The 20294-nt window shown below is 39.2% G+C and overlaps 1 protein-coding gene across 6 annotated transcripts in view; it reads right to left on the bottom strand.

The window, feature by feature from the left end:
* The window catches only part of EPC1 (enhancer of polycomb homolog 1), a 67903-nt gene that overhangs the window by 22763 nt on the left and 24846 nt on the right, over positions 1-20294 (bottom strand). The window lies entirely within an intron of this gene.

Below are 20294 nucleotides of genomic sequence, written 5' to 3'. Positions count from 1 at the left end.
GTTTTGCCAGTAGGTGGAGCTCTCCCCCTTATATAAACACGCACAACACCTCAGTTCCTAAACTTAGTAAGTCAAGTTGCATGTTCTTGGCTCACATAAATCCATTTTTACATATTTCTGGAGAGACACTTATGATTGATTACACATACAGATTATAACAAGTAGCTGCAGACAGATATTTACTCCAGTATCAGTCTGTATTTTTTACAGCCATTTCACAGCCAGTGATGTCAGAAAACAGGAAATGAGGCTTCCTATCATCTATTTAGAAAAGAAACAAAACTGTTTTTACCCAGAGGATGACTTCTAAAGACATTCTCATTTATTGCAATGCTTTCCATTATCCTCCTTTTCTCACTTATAGTTTAATGATAAATTGAAAGATTAGAAGTCATGAGGGTGAGAAAAATTAACTTTCAGAAATCTGCAATTGTTTTTCAAGCTCGAAAGTAAATTCCATTTATATGTTACTTTACTATCTAAGTAAAGATCAACCACATTACAAATTCTAGGAATTTTCTAATGCCAATATTCAAATGCATTCCTGTGGTGCTGCCATGACAATAAATAGTATAGCAGGTGTCAACAAAAATTCAATATAGCAAGATGCATGCATGTATATAAATGACAGTGTAACACAGTACTTTTTCCCTATTAACCAAAGCTGGTTTCCTAAGTATCTAAACTGTTCCTTTCTCGGTGCCCAGTAAAGCAGTGATCCATCAGTTGTATCAATACAACTACCAGAGATTTGCTATAAACCACATGACTGAAATACTCAAACCAGGAACAGCAAGAGAAGAGTGGCAGGGTAATTCATCCATATCACCTTATCGTACCTTTTTCTGACATCAATCTACCACCTCGTCAGTACAATAAAGGCAATTAACGTCTTCTGTCTCAACTTAAAATAACAACTAAAAATAGGCTTTCGTGTAAACTACAGAGCTAATGCAGCCTCAAACTAAAATCTGTTCCAAGGTGTAACTGCTGCAAGGATTCACAGGATTCTACTCTATCTTTACCTTCAAACAAGCTGTAGAAATTTTTTTCACTTGTGTCCCATTAAAAGGTTTCCTCATGAAAAGAGACGACTTCTGAGAACACGACATATCATACAGTCACAAGTAATAATCACTGGACTGATTTTGATCCTCAAGCACTTGTTAAGTGCAGAAACATCTGTCACCTAGGAGATGTGACAGATAAAATTCTCTCTTAGGTATGGTACAAAATAATGTCTTGTCTGCCTTTTAATGAAGCACTGCTGCCAGACACCTTGAATTTGTATGAACAGTCACAATTTTTCAGGATTTTGTCACAACAGCTCCAACTGTTGCAGAATAAGGAATTAAGCTTCATTTTCATATAGCATAGCATGATTCTATGTTAAATACATTGTAATAACCAATGGCTTCTGAGCAACAGCAAATACTTACTATTTTTATAATCATATGAAGGATTGCTAGCACATATAGCCCAAACTTCTGTTTTTAAGCACAAAAAATGTTTTGTTTCAGGGAGCAGGGTTAAGACACTAAATTTAAGATTTCAATGTCTCTGATCTACCTCTGATATGGAAATGGGCACTGCTATTTAGTACCAGTACTCTATACTGACTTCCTAACAGGCTTCAGTAACAAATATTTAAAGAAATCTCCACAATGCTGTTGAAACAGAAATACAAATCATAGTTTTGCCTGACTCTCATCCCAATTACGAAAATACTACTTGAGCTAGGAGTTTTAGTCATCAAATTCTAAACTTAACCAGGGGAGATTTTTAAGTTAGATAGAAGTGAGAAGTGCTTTACTGCGAGGGTTGCAAGGCACTGGAACAAGCTGCCCAAGGAAGTTGTGTATGCCCCATCCCTGGCAGTGTTCAATAACCTGGTCTAGTGTGAGGCATCCCTGCCTGTGGCAGGTGGTTGGAACCAGATGATCTTAAGGTCCTTTCCAACCCTAACCATTCTATTATTCCATGACCACATACCATGAAAGCAACTGGATAAAAGTTCATCCACTGAAACAGCTAAACTAATCTGCTGTTTCTATCTGTCTCAATTCATCACAGAAGACATGCCACTAAATGGCATGTCTTTTCAAGGTGAAAAATGATAAATGGCATGTCTACTCACGTCACGTTCGAAAACCTCAGGACAGTGAGCGTGCAGCAAGCTCACTGCCCTGGACTTCAAGAGAGGAGATTTTGGCCTCTTTGGGAACCTGCTTAGTAAGATTCCCTGTGATACAGCCCTAGAGGGCAGGGGGGCCCAACACTGCTGGCTGATATTCAAGGATCACCTGCTACAAGCTCAGGAGTGTTGCATCCCGACTAGAAGGAAGTGCCGCAGGAGGGCCAGGAGACCTGCTTGGATGGATAAGAAGCTGCTAAGGAAATTTCGAGGGGGAAAAAACAGGCTTATAAAAGGTGGAAGCAAGGACAGGCAGCCTGGGAAGAACACAGGGATGCTGTCCAGGAAGCTAGGGATCAGGTTATAGGAAAGCTAAGGCCCAGTTAGAATTAAACTTGGCTAGGGATGTTAAGGATAATAGGAAGGGATTCTATAGTTACACTGCAAGTAAAAGACAGACCAGGGACAATGTGGGCTCTCTACGGAAGGTATCAGGAGAACTGGCTGCCCTGGATTTGGAGAAGGCTGAGGTTCTGAATAACTTTTTTGCCTCGGTCCTCACTGGCAAAGGCTCTGACCACACCACCCAAAGTCTTGGAAGGCAGATGCAGGGGCTGTGAGAATGAAGACCTTGGGCTCACTGCAGGAGAGGATCTGTTTTGAGACTATCTTAAGGACCTGAATGTGCACAAGTCCATGGGACCTGATGAAATCCATCCACAAGTCCTGAAGGAGCTGGCGAATGAAGTTGCAAAGCCACTGGCCATCATATTTGAAAAATCATGGCAGTCTGGTAAAGTTCCCGATGACTGGAAAAAGGGAAATATAACCCCCATTTTCAAGAAGGGGAAAATGGATGACCCAGGGAGTTACAGAGCAGTCAGTCTCACCTCTGTGCCTGGCAAAATCTTGGAGCACATTCTCCTGGAAGGCATGCTGAGGCACATGAAAAACAACAAGGTGCTTGGTGACAGCCAGCATAGCTTCACTAAGGGGAAATCCTGCCTGACCAATCTGGGGGCCTTCCTATGATGGGGCTACAAAAATGATGGACAGGGGTAAAGCAGCTGACATCATCTACCTGAACTTGTGCAAAGCATTTGACACTGTCCCAGATTACATCCTTGTTTCTAAATTGCAGAGACATCAATTTGATAGGTGGACCACTGGGTGGATAAAGAACTGGCTGGATGGCCACATGCAGAGTTGTGATCAATGGCTCAGTGTCCAGCTGGAGACCAGTAACGAGTGGTGTCCCTCAGGGATCAGTGTCGGGAATAGACTCGTTCACATTTTGTCAGTGCCATGGACAGTGGGATTGAGTGCGCCCTCAGCAAGTTTACTGAAGACACCAAGCTGTGTGGTTTGGTTGATACGCTGGAGGGAAGGAATGCCATCCAGAGGGACCCTGACATGCTTGCAAGGTGGGCTGATGCCAACCTTATGAAGTTTAGCTATTGCCAAGTGCAAGGTCCTACACCTGGGTCAGAGCAATCCCAGGCACAGCTACAGGCTGGGCAGAGAAGAGATTCAGAGCAGTCCTGCAGAGAAGGAGCTGGGGGTGCTGGTTCGTGAGAAACTAAACATGAGCTGGCAGTGTTCGCCTGCAGCCCAAAAAGCCAACCATATTCTGGCCTGCATCAAAAGGAGGGTGACCAGCAGGTCAAAGGAGGTGATCCTGCCCCTCTACTCTGCTCTTGTGAGACCTCACTTGGAGTATTGTGTACAGTTCTGGTGCCCTCAACATAAAAAAAGACATGGAGCTGTTGGAACAAGTCCAGAGGAGGGCCACGAGGATGGTCAGGGCACTGGAGCACCTCCCATATGAAGACAGGCTGAGAAAGTTGGGGCTGTTCAGCCTGGAGAAGAGAAGGCTGCATGGAGACCTCATAGCAGCCTTCCAGTATCTGAAGGGGGCCTACAGGGATGCTGGGGAGGGACTCTTCATTAGGGACTGTAGTGATAGGACAAGGGGTAATAGGTTAAAACTTACACGGGGGAAGTTTAGATAGGATATAAGGAAGAAATCCTTTACTGTAAGGGTGGTGAGGCACTTGAATGGATTGCCCAGGGAAGCTGTGAATGCTCCATCCCTGGCAGTGCTCAGAGCCTTGGGTGACATGGTTTAGTGTGAGGTGTCCCTGCCCATGGCAAAGGGGTTAGAACTTGATGATCTTAAGGTCCTTTCCAACCCTAACTATTCTATGATTTTAAATAAACAAAAATAACTAGACAAGGTCTCCTCCCCTTTACAACCCCATGCATCATGTTCTCACTTATTTGGACAAATCATCATCAGCAACTTTTCCCCCAAAGTCAACATCTCAGCTGGTAGCTCTGCACATCTCTTTCCTGGTAATACATATATAATGAGGTCTGACTGGTAGCTCTGGAAGCATTCACTTTTAATCTGAAAGCACGTTGAATATCTACCATTAGCTAACCTACTACAGATTACACTTCCTATCCTGCAGTCATCCTTCACTGTGATTGCACAGCTATCACTCCCTCCCAAATGCAACACCTCATTCATCTGAAGTTTTCCATTAAATAAAATGCAGTGGTTTCCTCAGTTTGTCAGAATGATTTCGAATTCCAAATCCTAATCAAACATGCTGCCTTTCATGTTATCTTGATTTAATATGTAGACACTGTAGCCCAAGTCACTCCTGAAAACACCAGTCAAAGAGTGACCTCTCAGAAATTTAACAAATCTTTTAACTTTGACTGTTCATCAATTTCCAGAGTTTCTTTAATTGGATATATTTCCAATATAGAAGATTTTCTGTAATATTGTTTTCATTCACTGCGTATCACAGCAGTATCAAAAAGCTTTTTTTAAAGGTCAAGATGCAGCTATGCACTTGGTCCCTTCCCTGCCACAGTAAGGCTGGATTAACCAGGATTTCTTCTTGAAAAACTCCTATCAGTTGTTCACAAAAGATTAGTATCTTCCAGGTGCTTACTGAGGTTGAATAATTTAATTACCCATATTCCTCCAGAAACTGCATTATGATTGCTTATTTGTAACCCTGTAGCTCCTACCTTTTCAACAGGCTGTCATGGCGGTTTGGGCTGGGATTCAGGTTTTTTTGGGGGTTTTTTTTGTTTGTTTGTTTTTTTTTGGGGGGAGGGGGATGTGGAGGGGGAGGGGTGGTGTTAATGTGTTGCTTTTTTTTTTAAGCAGCACAGTTGCAGTGCCATTTCTCATTCTCTGAGAACATCATCTGCCCCTCAGAAGCTCTCAAATAGCTGTGAAATTATTTCCCTGTTTCTTTATATTTCCAGCGTGAATTTTAGGTGGGTTAGTCAAGCTCAAAGGCTGTAATTTGTTAGAAGAAAACTCATCTAACAGCTACCACTACAAGATGCAGTCTTGTGCACCATGTTACCACTGCCTCATGCCAGACTGAGCCTACGATGACAGCCTAGGGAACCAAGCCTACAGAAAGCCATCTCTCTCCTGCTTCCCCTGAAAACAATTAGAAACAACTAATCTTCTGACAAATTAGCTCCCTGAACTGCTGGAGCAGGTGCAGGGGGAGGCAGTGGGGAAAGGAAGAGACAAAGATGATTCCCCTTAGTAGCCATTTAACTAGTTTAAGCTGCATGACTAAATTAAACCCAAAATTATTTTTAAAATTAACACCAAGAAAAAAAATAAAAATACAAAAACTGAAGAAAAGCTATGGCAGATAAACATTTCAACTATCTCAGTATCAAATACAATCAAGGTTTCCTCTTACTACAAACACTGAATATTCTCATCTTACCCTGCACTATACTTATTTAAAACTACTCAGAGACTTCATTCAAACCTAAAACCCTGCTTGCTCTCCCTCCACTCAGTTTATTTTCCATCAGGTTAGCTTCCTGCACTGCCTCATCATGTGGTCAGGCAATCCCAGAGCCCAAGCGATGCAACAGGACCACTCAGTCCACAGACAGAGTGCCTGAGGGAAAAAGCAGCTTGATTTTTTAAACCCGCAGCCAGTAATATGAAACAGCATCTATTCATCCCACTATATTCCTGCCCAGAAAAATATCTGAATCCCAACACTTAACAAGCGAAAGCTCAACAACCACTTTCCTCCTTTAGAAATTTTCTTTAGACAATCTACTTGAAAAGCCCACCAGAAGAGCAACCCTTCTTCTGAGTACCCAGAATGTAGCAAGGCTTGGATCTAAGGAAAATTATGCATAGACACCATCCTTTGTCCTGCAGTCTTCCTTTCTCTTGGTTTGAAGTTACCAATTTTGCCCCTTGTATCATATTCACTCATTGCATCAGTATTGCCATGCATGCTTCAAAACATCAAAGAGCAAAAATGTAATCTACAGCAAGCTGGCAGTAACAGACACTTAGGGAAAGCAGGAACACAGCAGAGCAGCTCTCACTGCAGCCTGAAGAAACTGGAACTTTTGTTCAGTTCTACTCTGGGGGGGCAACAGCATTATAATGCAAGCACATGAATGTAATTCTTCAAAACAACTTTATTACTTGCATACTTGCTGCATTTCCAGCACATTACATTTAAAAAATCTGAACGATAATAATTAGAGCATAAAGAAAGGATACTGTCATTATGGTTCAACCAGACTAGAAGCAGGCACTCTTGGCTGCAAGAATGGACAAGCAGAAGCATAGCAACTGGAAGCTAGCAGCATCTGCCTTCTTTCACATTTTGGTAATTCTTGTAAGTTGTTTTTGGCAACATGACTGTTAAGATTCCTATGGTTTCTCAAAGAAAATTGGCACTGCCAGAGCAACAAAGATTCCTTTGATGAAACATTTACTCTGCAGCACACCTTAGAGATGAAATTCAAAGTGACATAACCACAACACAATGCATTAAAAGACAAAGTGACATGACCCTGTCATTAACAGCTGAACAAACCAAAGGGACAGGATGCATGTTACCGTTTTAGAAAGTCTACTTGGAAAAAAAAAAAACCAACAATAAAACAAGCAAACAAAAAAAAAATCCGTGCAGTAGTAACAAGTGCATATTATTAAGAACGAAAGAAGCAATCTGCTGTTTTGCAATTTGACTACGTGTTTCCTCAAATAATTTACTCAAAATTATTTCAGAGCTCTTAAAAGAAATAATCATTTAAGGCACATCTGCTTATGGACATGACCAAAATAGCCAACTCTTAAGTCCACTATGCAGATTAGAGCAGAAATTCTCCAAATTCACAAGCCTGTGCACATCATAATCCCATCTCTGCCTCCAAAATCCAGGAAATAGAAAAAAGGATATCACAATCGATTCTGTCATTAGTACCACATCAAGCCACTGCCCAGCTACTGGTCTCCACAGACCTGCTGATTTACATCAGTATGACTGAGGAGAATCCTCTCCCACTCATCCCTTGCCTGACAGAAGTGCTTTCCAAAGTTACAATCTCACAGCTCATCCTACGGTGCTTAACATACCAGAACTGAAAACAACCACTTGTTGAAACTGGTGTCCTTAAGAAACATTAGGTTCACAATAGTTACACCAAAAGAGATCCCAGCTGAGACAGAATTGAGGACATACAAGCATACAAATTCACAGACCTGTCTTTTTTATACTCATTCTACCTTCCGGCAACTTGTGATCCACAACTCTCTTGGAAAAACACCTAAACACACAAGAATTCAACAAAATTGCAGCTGATCTTAGGCACAAACACATTACTCTGTAGGTAAGCTGAAATTAACAAAAAAGACCAATAGAAACTGGAAAAATAAAACCAACCAACAACAACAAAAAACAACCAACAAACAAACCACAACCAAACACACACAAAAACCAAAACCAGACCAACCAGAAGTTAATACATCATTCAGAGGTGATGAACGGTTGTATGCACAACCTGATTGCAGGCTATAAGGTAAAGATTTTTGGCTGCTAAATTCACAGCAACAGTACTGCTCCTATAGGTAGGTTATCTCACATCAGCAGCATTTACTGGTGGAAGGATACTGGAAGACAACACAGCAAAACTGCCATGAGATCCCACTGGACACTAAGCCCATTCAGACTAACTCATTGCATAACATATGGTAGGGACTACTGAAGTGCTTCTATGACCTACTACCAGCAAACCACTCCCTAACCTCCTTGCTGTACTTGGCTCAAGTGAGCTCTGGGGTACATATCCTGTCTGTCAGCCATATGAGAGATTTAAGTAATCTGTATAATCAAAGAAGGTGGCCTCTTTCGGAAGAGTGACAGTCAATCCACTCTAAATTAAATTTGTCCACAGATTAAATCCACTAAATCGGTGCACAGAAAGGAATAAAAAGAGCAAACTGGCTCATTCTCTTCACCACCTCCTCCTGTTACCAGATCTTAGTTACACTGCAACTTACTAATCAGAGGTATTTTAAATCCAAGATTAGAAGGATCATGGAGACTGATCTCCGAGAGTTACATGCAGTTTTTTGTTTTTCTTATGCCACCCCTTATTCCTCACTCACATCATTCCCCTCCCATTCCCAGAACCAGTTCAGGCATCAGAAGTATGCTTCTGCGGAACTCTCTTGGGGGTTAGGTGTCTGCCACTGCAAAAGAAAGGGCTTGTCCAGGGACAGGCAGACACCAGGAATGCTGTGAAGATACAGAACACACAGCCAAGAACACAGTAACTATTCTAGATGCTGTAAATTATTCACGGACACTCCAGATTTCTTTTGCATTTTTCTTACCTTTAAGACAGCAAGTAGCTCTGATGGCTACTAGTAGGACTGGAAGCAAAAATGCTCAGTTCTTCCTAAACAACAGGCTTCACAGCTTATTAGAGAAGCGCTTATTTCAGAAACGTAACACACACTTTTCCTTTTATTACCTATATCTAGTCACACATAACTACATGTAAAATAGCAGAGACATTCTCACAGGTTTGTTACAGCACCTGTAACAAACAACTGCTGGTGAAGAGTCCAATCCTGACTGAAGTTGTACTGCTGAGGGCAATCTGATGCTGCCTTGAAGAGCAGAGAAGTCTTTAACAGGTATTCTGGCACAAGATCAGTCCCTGAATTACACTGATCCTTGACTCTGAGACAGCAAAGCCCAACTCCTGAATACCAGCTTATAGAGTTGACCTTTGATAATGGCAAGGCAACAGTTGTGTTGCTAAGCATACCCTCTTTGCCTCAAGTACATGAATGTCATCGAATGCGTTTGCAATACTTTAAATTTGGTCACAACAAGCAACAATTTGGTCAACAAAGCAGCATTATGTCACTGTCCTGGGTTCAGCAGTAGCAGTCATTTTTCTCCTTCTTAGTAGCTGGTGCAGTGCTGTGTTTTTGACTTTCAGCCTGGGAACAACGCTGATAACACTGATGTTTTCTGGTGTTGCTAACTAATATTTACTCCAACCAAGGACTTTCTGAGTCTTACGCTCTGCCAGGGAGGAGGGGAAGCCAGGAGGAAACAGAAACAGGGCACCTGACACAAACTTGCCAAAGATGTATTCCATACCACAGCATGACATGTCCAGTATATAAACTGGGGGCAGTTACCGGGATCACTGCTCGGGTCCGCTGGGTATCGGCTGGTGGGTGGTGAGTGGCTGTATTTTCTTCCCTTGTTACTTCTCTTATCATTATTATTATTGGTGGTAGCAATAGTGGTTTTGTGTTATACCTTAGTTACTGGACTGTTCTTCTCTCTACCTGTGGGAGTTACATTTTTTATTCTCCTCATCACTCTGGGAGTGGGGAGGAAGAAGAAAGGGGTGGGGAGGAGTGAGTGAGCAGCTGCGTGGTTCTGAGTTACTGGCTGTCACTCCTTGCTCTCCCCTGTGACAGGTCTTGTAAAAAGACAGATCATTTCCACCTTCCAAAGCAATTATAAGCCATCTTTCTATTATGACCACTAGTATATATGCACACAGAGTAAACACCCTCTCACATAATTTAAGCTGCCCGAAGATTCACCCGAACCACATGGCTGTAATCTTCCTTTCTGAAGCTGCCAAGATCTCTCAATGTCCTGAATCATTCTATGCAGTAGAGAAAGCTGTTTTCTTGTTACCAGAACCTAAAATTGCCCTTTCATATTCCAACCCTGGAGAAAAACTATGGTGGTCACTTTATTAATCAACCAAAGTCAGTCTCATGAGTAGTCATTTAGGAAGAATTCCACTTTAATTACTGTGATAATTATATCTCAGCAATAAATGCCAATTTAAAATGTCTGCATAGGATTAAACAGCAATTACTCAGTGAAAACGTGATCTAACTTACTATTTAAAATATGTTTGTTCTGTAATTAACAGACTATCAAGAAACCTTCCTAATTATTAGTCTGTCTGAAATACTGCTTAGAAATGAGGTCACCCACATCATCTTGAGCATCCTAGTCAACTGGTTTTCCCCATGCTCAAATCAGATGCTTAAAGCAGCATGCAAGAAATCTGCCCTTTTCTTGGGAAAAATCTTTCTTCCAACAACAAATTACTTAAAACTTCCAAGAAATTTTCACCTGCTATGCTTGTTCAGGGAATGGTGGTCATGAGGTGGAGGACACACAGGGCATTTGACTCAGAAGTCTAGTAACATTATACTAGAGATCACAACTCTAAAAGAAATAGAGAATAATTTGCTGTCCTGTTACGAGGAGTCTGAAAAGAATCATTAGCTTCACATTTTAAATTACTATGGAAAAGAGACAGGCAGAGATGAAGAAATTAATGAGAGGCTGAAGACATGCTAGAGAGGGTAAAGTACACAACCTAGTAACCCTAAGAATTAGGAAAATTACAGTATTTAATACATACATTAAATCACAGTACAGATCACAAGTGGAATTTAACACCTCAGTCTTTCCAGGCACAGGTCCTGTTCAGACTACCTAAAACTAGCCTGACTAAAGTAACTCAGCTGCTTGCCAAATCAATACTGTAGTACATGTATTCAGAACCACAGGACTCAGCATCAGTTTGAAATATTTTTTAAAGAATTCCTAACAGCTTAATACTAGCAGAAGGAGCTATCCCATCTCCTCAGCGCTGGTAACAGCCATAAAAAATTCCCATCTTTTCCTCTGTGATCACTTTGACTCTCATGGAACTCCTAAACCTATGTAGCCCTATAATCCCGGGGAGGGGGGCGGGGGAGTTAATTCTTAGGCAAGTTGCCTGCTGTGAGCTAAATCAGTTCACAGACAGGTAATGTAAAGACCATGGCAAGCTCTAAGGAAACAGTGCAACTGCATCTTTTCAGTATCAACACAGTTAAACCATGACAGTCTATCTTGCATGACTGCAGCACAGATTCCAGACTTACCTGCAAAACTAAGTCCCCTTTCCTTACCATAGCCCTACTGTTCCAGCTGTATTGTTGTAATTTGGAACTGCAATACATCAAAACTATTTCAGTGATCTATAGTGAACATAATACAGCTTAAATCATTATACAATATTACACAAATTATAACATAGTACAGTAAATACATAATACAGTATATCATCCCTAAATAAAGGATTTTAAAGAACATTAAGATGCTTTTAATGTATTACTTAAGTAGATCAAGGTATGATACCCACACTGAAATCAGACTGTAACACAAAATTAACCAAGATATAATACAGTTTATAAGAATACAGCTTTCAGGATACAGTCTACAACAGAATGAGAACTGCCCTCAAATTTTAACCTGTCGTTATCAAAGATTTCAGCTATGAAGCCATTTAGGAGAGCCTGAAGTAATCTTCACAGCAAATTTATTTTTCCCTTTTATGGGGAAAATGGAAGCAGAACTGTAAGATCACTTCATCAGTTGACTCATAATAAAATTGTATCAAATTCCCAAGTTAAAAGATAGATGCAGCAACGTACTACTGCTCTTAAACATTACTGTGTGTGAGCACTACTGCATAACAAGTCAGTTTTGGACGGCAAGAGCTGCATACTTCAATTCCAGCATTTTTATTAGCTACCAGGACTCAAACAGTACTGTTTACTGAGCACTGATTAAAGAAAAAAGTGTCATTTAAATAACAAGCAATATGCAAGTTCAACTTCACAGCAAAAAAGTTTCAGCAAATAAGAAAAGTTGTTTCACTGCTTTTCTGAACAATACTAATAGGCAGGTGTGCATAAGGCTGCACGTTAACACCACCAACAGGGTGCCTCAAGTATTCCATAGTAGAATATCATACACAGCACTGGGTGAAGTTAAAGGTATGTTATAAATCTATATTTAGAAACATAACATGACTTAAAAAAAAGGAGTCAGCCGAGTTGGATGCAATTTTATACTACATTTTTTTCTCTCAAAGTTTTCTATGTCAGTTATAGAAAATAAAAAAAATCTATGACTCCTTCCAGAGTTGTTCCTCAGACCAGGTTTTCAAACGAACCTCATTAAACAAGTCCTTTTCCATCTGCAGTTAAGGCATATCTCAATCTGGATGCACCAATCAACTCAGTTAACAGTACAGAATCAAGACAGGCAAGGCACTGAAAAGCAGCAGGCAAAGGAATAAAGCCAGAACATACAGCCTGAGGAGCACCTTTATTTCCCGAGTATCAGCCTGCTGAAGGCTGATTACCATTAACCATTACCTTCTGCAGACCAGGCTGCACAAACTGCAGTGACTGACAGCTTTTCAGGCCTACATATGCTCAAAGATTCTGGAGAAAAGAAGACTAAATAAGAACAGGATTTGGATTCTTTTATTAAAAAAGATTAAAAACATCTCAAGAACACTACTAGAGCTACAATTTTTCCCCTCAGAATCTGCAATAAGACTCCAAAACTTAATATTATCTGGACTTTAAAGTTCAGAACTCTAAATACCAATAGAGTTCAGAACTCTAAATACACAACTACCCAATAAACTAACAAACATCCAAAACTGGTTGACTGGACTAACTGAAATGCTAGGCATTACTAGTAACCAAACTCTTCACAGAGCTGAAAACAGCTACAGAAAGTAACTGCATGACAAGTGTGGATTTTGTCAGAGTACCATTTTGCCTAACACTGTCTCAAAAAGCAGCCCATGGGTATTCCTACAGTGAATAGTACGAATGGCACAAAAAAAGCAGCAGTTCTCTCTCAGAGCCACAGGGTATCAGAAGCTGGGAGTGCCGGTTAAATTTATTTTAGTCTTTGTGTTTAGTAATCTGGTAATTTTTGCTTCTATGAATTTCTCAGTCCAGTGTGCACTATGCAACTCTGTTGTCAATAAGAGGCTTGAGAGACACCCAACACATGCAACTTCATTTTTTTTGTTGGGGTGTGGGGGAAACAGCAAATGAACAAAAAATAATAATAAAAAGGATAAATCAGTTGAGCGAACCATGAGGTTTACATAGGTTCTGTAACACACAAATCTACAAGAGCTGTACCTTCCCATAAGATTGCTTCATTTACAATATTGTCAGGTTTAGCTATGTTATCTGTAAAGTGCAGTTTCATTACCTCAAGGAGTCAGTCACATTTAAACAGTAACAGAACTTGACTGATACTTATACTGAACATCATAGAGTATTCAGGTTATGTGGAGACAGAAAATTATCAAAATATTATCAGAAAAACAAGTATCAACATATGTTTAAATCTGTTCATTCACAAGTTAAGGCTCAGCATCTTACATGAGGCAAGCAAAAAGAAGTTTGCCATAACTGTCTAAAGAATCTAAGCACCCTTTAAGAACTCACATGTGCATTCCATATAAAGTCATATACAACAGTTCAGTTTAAAAATTCAAACTACAGAAGCTTCTAGAGCATCACCTTAAATTAAGCTTATTTCCTATTTCAAAAATAAACAAAAAACCTTTCTAGTATTATCCACTTCAGTGCTATGGGGAATAAAGTCTGTAGAAAAAGCACACAGTAATGACTAAAAGCTGTTAAACAAGCACACTTTTGTGGACTCCACAGCCTCTGTATTTTAAATACTTTATTTCCATCATGTGTTATACAGAGGAATAACTGTCAAATACAGTAACAAGCAGACACCTGAGGTGCACGAATGTGCACAGGCTGGCAAAGCATAAACCTAAATTTGCCCTCCAGTAACAGTGTCAATGGTAGCAAAGTTACACCTCATGTTCCTCCAAATTACAGCTTTCAGTAAGAGGAAAAAAAAAAAAAGACTGCACTGCAGTTCGTAACTCTTAGTAAGGGAACCCACATCATGTACCAAGACAGCAAGGTATCAGGAGAGCTGCTAAGACATTTGAGAAAACTGAAATACCCCCTCACCCCCACCAAGTACAAATACTAGAAGAGATGTACTCAAGAGTTATACTGCACAAGGCATCTAGTAAAGATGAAGCCTACCTAGCAATTGGTATAGAATTGCTCTAGTTAACTACATTTTGTTGAAATACATTAATGAAAACCTACCAATACTTTATTTACCTTTTAGCTGCTGTATTTACAACACACACCAGATCAGAATTTCACATCTAATACCACAAAGGTGGGAAAAGTGCTTCTTCAGTAGTGATGGTGACAGGTGCAACACTGAATAACTTAAAATAGATTTTTCCAAAGACTACATCACTGTGATGAGCTGATCTATGTACTACTTCCTACTGCAGATGTCAGTCTTCAGTTTGCAAATGTACATGTTTAGACGCTTATCTGGACTTAAAGTGAACATTGGTACATTTGAATGCATAAAGATGCTACCTAGAGGCCTGTATTAGGCTGTAAAGCTTTGACAAAATACCAACTTAAAAGTTTCCTGATCAGTAAAAATAGGTTTTGAATGACAAAGTTTACATGGACTGTGAGTCAGGTGCCAATTCATTATTCTTTATAGGTCAGCTATTCTTGGAGTCTTGTAATCTCCAAGTTTATTTAGATTGCCTTTTAAACTTGTAAGACAAACTAGTGTTTCAAATTCATGACCTTTTATGTGCAATTGTGATCAAACTTAGTTTTAAGGCTTGTATAAACACTGCACGGGAGGTGAAAAACAGTAAAGTCATGCAGAGAAGGGGACAAAAGGAGGAAGAAAGGTGAACAGAAAAGGTTTACTATAAGGACTAGCATTTCCTCAATGCATTATAACTGCTATTGTTATTCTCTCTATGCATGCAGTGAGTTTAAGTGTATAACTAAGACAAGCCTACTGAATGTGATTTACAAGGAGACAGTGTCAGTTACTTCAGGCCACTCTGTCAGCTTCAGCCCAAATAACTTTTTGCTGGGTTTTCTTCTGCTTGGTTGGTTGGTTTTGATGTGTCATGTCCCATGTTCCCACCCTCTCTGCCAATGAAGCAGCATTTTTACACCTTTCACTTGCTCAGCATTTAAGCCACTATATACCCTTCATTTATTAAAAAAAATTAAGAAAAAAAAAACCCACAACCCAAACAAAAAAAAACACCCCCCAAAAAAACCCCACCAAAACCTACCAAACAAAAAAAAAAGTACCACATAACCAAACACCACCAAGCACAACACAAACCTTCCATAGCTTTCCATCATTCCTTAGGCCTTCACTCTTTTTGTCTACTGCATTAGTAAAAGCCTCTAACCACAGCATAGATTAATTATCCTCAATCTCTCATGGAACACAGACTTGTTATTTCTTCCCCTTCTCATAGCAGAACTTTCGAACCCAATTATGCTGGTCATGACACAGACCTGTTTCTCTACCATGTGTGCAGCTGCAGACTGATACTGAATCTTAATGGACAATCCCCAGCTACAGGGGTATACAGTGGTATGAATATCCACACTTTAAAGTGGCCATATGTTTTAATACACTGATGTCTAATAACAGATATTTTAGAGACTGCTTTGTGCCCTTCTCAAATACTAAATCCAAGAATATAGCCCATGTATCAACAGAGAAACCCACTTATAGGACTTCCGAAAAATACACTCTTACACTAGACATCCTACCTCTTCCTGTCACCACCTAGTGCCATGTATACTCCTAAAGGACTACTTCAGTGTATTTATAAAAATACACTCATTTATAAAGATTTAGCACACTGTTTCCTGAAAACTATCAACCTGACACCGCATGCATTCTTAGAGAACAGAATTCAGAGCTGCCTAACATGTTATGCTTTAAAATTACCAATTATAGATTCAATTTCATATTGCTTACCACATTAAATGGTTTAATCATTCTATAAAATTCCTGCATTTTCCCCCATGCTGAAAACAAAGGAACAAATAGTAACTGAACCATAGAAACGAAAATCAACATTATAATGCAAGATGAGAAAAAAGAGGGCTAAATGTAAAACATGTTGCTAACAAGAAACTGTAACAGAGATAAAGTACCTGCCACAGTTTGCTATCACAAACTGTCCATTGTACTTTGAACCATACTTAAACCCCAATGTTGTGGGCAGGCCATTTCCTTTAGGTTTATCAACATGATATCAATGAAGTACAGAAAGAAAAGTCTTCAAAACTAATACTTCAAAGCTTCTTATAACAGCTTGAAGACACCCAAAGGGTTTTTTAAATCTTTATTATTTTTATTTTTTTTGCATCTTTGGGTATTTCTGACAGCACACTTGTTCTGATAACTACCTACTTGCAGGTCTCAAATACTTGCAGGTCTTGAATACATAATAATCTAGGGCTTTTTACTTATATAGGTGTTTTATTAATTTCCCACCTGCTAAGTTAAAGGGAACTATCCTATGAAGTGCTGTTAGCCATCCACAAGACAATGTATTCCTACTTCCTCCATCTATTCTGTATTATGACAAAGATTTGACCTAGTAAAGTCAGTTCAGCAACTGTAAACCAAAGTAAGATGATGTTCTCTCCAACTCTGAAAAATGATACTGCTGCCAAAAGCTGGCTTAGGACCTCAAATTCCAACTCCATCTGCACAGACACTGCTAAAAGTGGTGGTCTACTTCCTTCAAATCCTCAGCAATAAATACTAACATTTTCATGTAAAGTGTGAAAGAGCAAAATGGTAAAACAATCAAGAAAGTTTAACATCTCAGCTAGCATTTAGCTCTATTACCATCTGAAAAGGAAATTACACCACAGCCTAACTCATACATGTACAATCACTCTCCTTGCTAATGGTGGGAATAAACCACAAAACCAAGACAAACATCCAGTATAAACACAGATTTGAACTGAATATATACTCCTGACCACAGTGCAAAACAGTCTGGGATGGGAGACTCTCTTCTCTCCAAGCAACTTCTTGCTTAGTCTTCCTGTTCTCTAGTAACTCAAACAGTGCTTATCTTGAGCACAGCTTAAAGAGATCAAACATACATTGGTGAGAGAGAGGACAAAGACTATTCATAAGAAGACAAACATCAGAAAACAATTTTTCCCCCCCCCCCCACAAAATTATACCAGGGGAATTACAGTGTAATTTAATACAAGCCAAAACAAGATGTCAGATACCTCACTACTTCAATTTTTCAAATTGCAGAGTTTGGTAAACCAGCACATCATTTAAAAACAATCACTTTACTATGTCATGACAGGGACCTTTTTTACCTGCTGAAATACATCAGTAATGAATACACTGAGGACTTGGTTTTACAGGGTTTTTTAATAAGCTCTCATTTACCAATGGGAACATCCATTAATGTTTTTCCTATTACTTCCAGACAGCTTTGGAACTGTTATCTTCTGACTGGACTAGTCCTGCAACATACCCATGATGAAATTATACCCACTTACGAAATTATAGCTAATAGACAGTTTGCGGTACACCATCAGCAACTTACACTTTTTAGGAGCACTTCAGAAATTCTCTTCCTTCTCCAGCTTCTCCAGATGTTACCAGTGCTTAATTTCCAGGACATTCTGTAGCCCACACTCCTAACTACCTAAAAGCCATCTGAAGCTCCCAAACAGAACATCTAAGAACTATCATCTACCAGTTCAAGGTCTTTCTTGAAGTAAAATACAGATGCTATGGAAAACCAGGCCAGACTTAAGGGTTAATAATGCATTAACTGCAACAACTTCCTCCAATAAAGCCCTGGAGATCATCAGAAAAGCTCACTGCTTTCTCTTCCAACTCAAGACATGCAAAATTTGTTTTCAGCATTTAGCTACCATTAAGCAAATTTCTGAACATCTTCTCAAAACGAGACACCTCAAAAGAAACATTTGAACAGTCTCATAGATTACTTGGCCTATTTTATGACCACAACATCTGCATCAGAAAGCAGAGCTAGTGCACTTTCTTCTAAAAATCCCAGAAAATGAATAGCAACAGAAGGGCAAACAAGGTATTTGGCAAAGAACACATGAACAAAAACTTCTGAGAAACAAAAGAGTGCCCAAATATATCCACAAGCACCTGAAGGATCCAGTAGTTAAACCTGCTTAAGGGATTTCAGTAACTGTATGAAATTAAAAACAAACAAAAACCAACAAAAACCTGCAGGGTTCAAACTCAAGTTGACTTTTACTTGTGGCCTTACTCCTTAACTTTCCAACAAACCTACCCTCTTTTCTGAGATACATCTGGATTATTAAATTGGAATAAACATTAAGTCAGATCATAGTAAGGTAAAATCTTCTTCCTGGAGTCAGTTCCTATCTTCTGCCACTCTTTTCAGAATTATTTTTCTTGTATCTAAGTAGGGAAAAAAAAATTAAATGACAAAAAGGCACACAGGACATCTCCTGCTGAAAAACTAATACAGGACTGGGGGAGGGGGAATGCAGATTTACCACACAGTTAAAATCCACATTTCTTAAGCAAAAACATAAAGGCACAGGGGAAGTCAGGAATACCATTTTATCACCAGTGTTTAAAGAAACTTAAGTAGGAGATCAAAACTACAGAATTTAGAAACACAAGAGAATGGGACATTTCAAACAATTAAATATTGGGAAATATCTGGAAGAGAAGGTGTTATACTATGTATGCAGACTAACATGGGCAATAATAACGGCACAGACAGGAGAGTAAAAATAAAAATTAAGGCAAACTGTTTCCAAACCTACACCAAGAAATGTATTTTGTGTGAAATTCACTACAAATCAATGTAACTTTACAAAGCAACTTGCACCCCCCTCTTCCATTTACAAAACAAGTTCTGTGTCTGTAATGTGCAATCTTTATGCTTCTATAACACAGCCTTGCACAAAATCTCAAATTAAAAAAAAATATCTGGAAAGTGAAGCCAATGAAAAATTCAAATTTTGACAGTAGTGCCTTCCTAGTAGCCATGCTTTTGAGTTAGACATCTGATCGGTGAAGAATCTAGAGACTACAGCTCTTCAAATCATAACAGAAAACACCAATCCTTTCAAAAAACGCCCTACTGAAAGTTTCCCATTGAAAAAAAAGGGCATCAATTGCTTAACTCCTGATTAAATATAATGGAAACTTCTTTAAGAGTGGTACTTAAGACGATAGCTTCCTCTCTCACTCAAACTACCTGTGCTTGAACAAACTGACAGACCAGGAAGTTTTCAACTTTTTACTCCGTGCTTTGCATCATTCATACAGTTCACCTTGACATACTTGTTTAACCAAGAAAGATACTCCTAGAACAGGGTTAGCCCTTGAATGTACATCCAGCTGAATACACATAAATACACAATACACTGGTGGAAGGGAGAGCAGAGTGTATATAAAGGCTCATTAAACAGGATGAGGATATATACAGACTCAAAAGCAGCAGCCAGCATTTTCACTCTGATCTTCAATATTAGCACTAGATTTTTCTCTTATAAAAATGAAGTGGAAAAAGAACAAGTAACTTATTACAGCTCCCTAAGGCCATCAAATTACAGTATCCTGTTCTAGCAGAGAAGACTCTTAAAGACATACACACATTCCTTTAAAACAAAGGCTTGAAGAAGCAACATATTAACTTACAGGTATTAAAAACTCACACTGAATACTCTCTACAAATTGATACTGAAATAACTGTATGCACATTTATGATGAATATGATCATGTAATTCTGTCACAACTATTAAGACAGCTACAAGAAAAGTGAATTAATCAAAGAAAACACTAGTTGATTTAAGGGCTTGCCACACTGCACTTCTACCTGAAAGAAATTAATATTAGGCAGGTTAGTGTACAAACAACTTATGCTTTACTGGAATAAAATACAGGATGTTTCATCTACTGATGAAACAAAAAGTAAAACCAATCACTCTGCTTCTCAAACATTAAAGTTACTGAACTACTGCCCCTTCCCATTATTGATATTTTACTGC

This window comes from Melopsittacus undulatus, chromosome 1, assembly GCF_012275295.1.
Source record: "Melopsittacus undulatus isolate bMelUnd1 chromosome 1, bMelUnd1.mat.Z, whole genome shotgun sequence".
In the NCBI taxonomy this organism is placed as follows: domain Eukaryota; kingdom Metazoa; phylum Chordata; class Aves; order Psittaciformes; family Psittaculidae; genus Melopsittacus; species Melopsittacus undulatus.
Note: the sequence above shows the minus strand (reverse complement) of the source record. Positions and strands in the feature narration are given on the sequence as shown.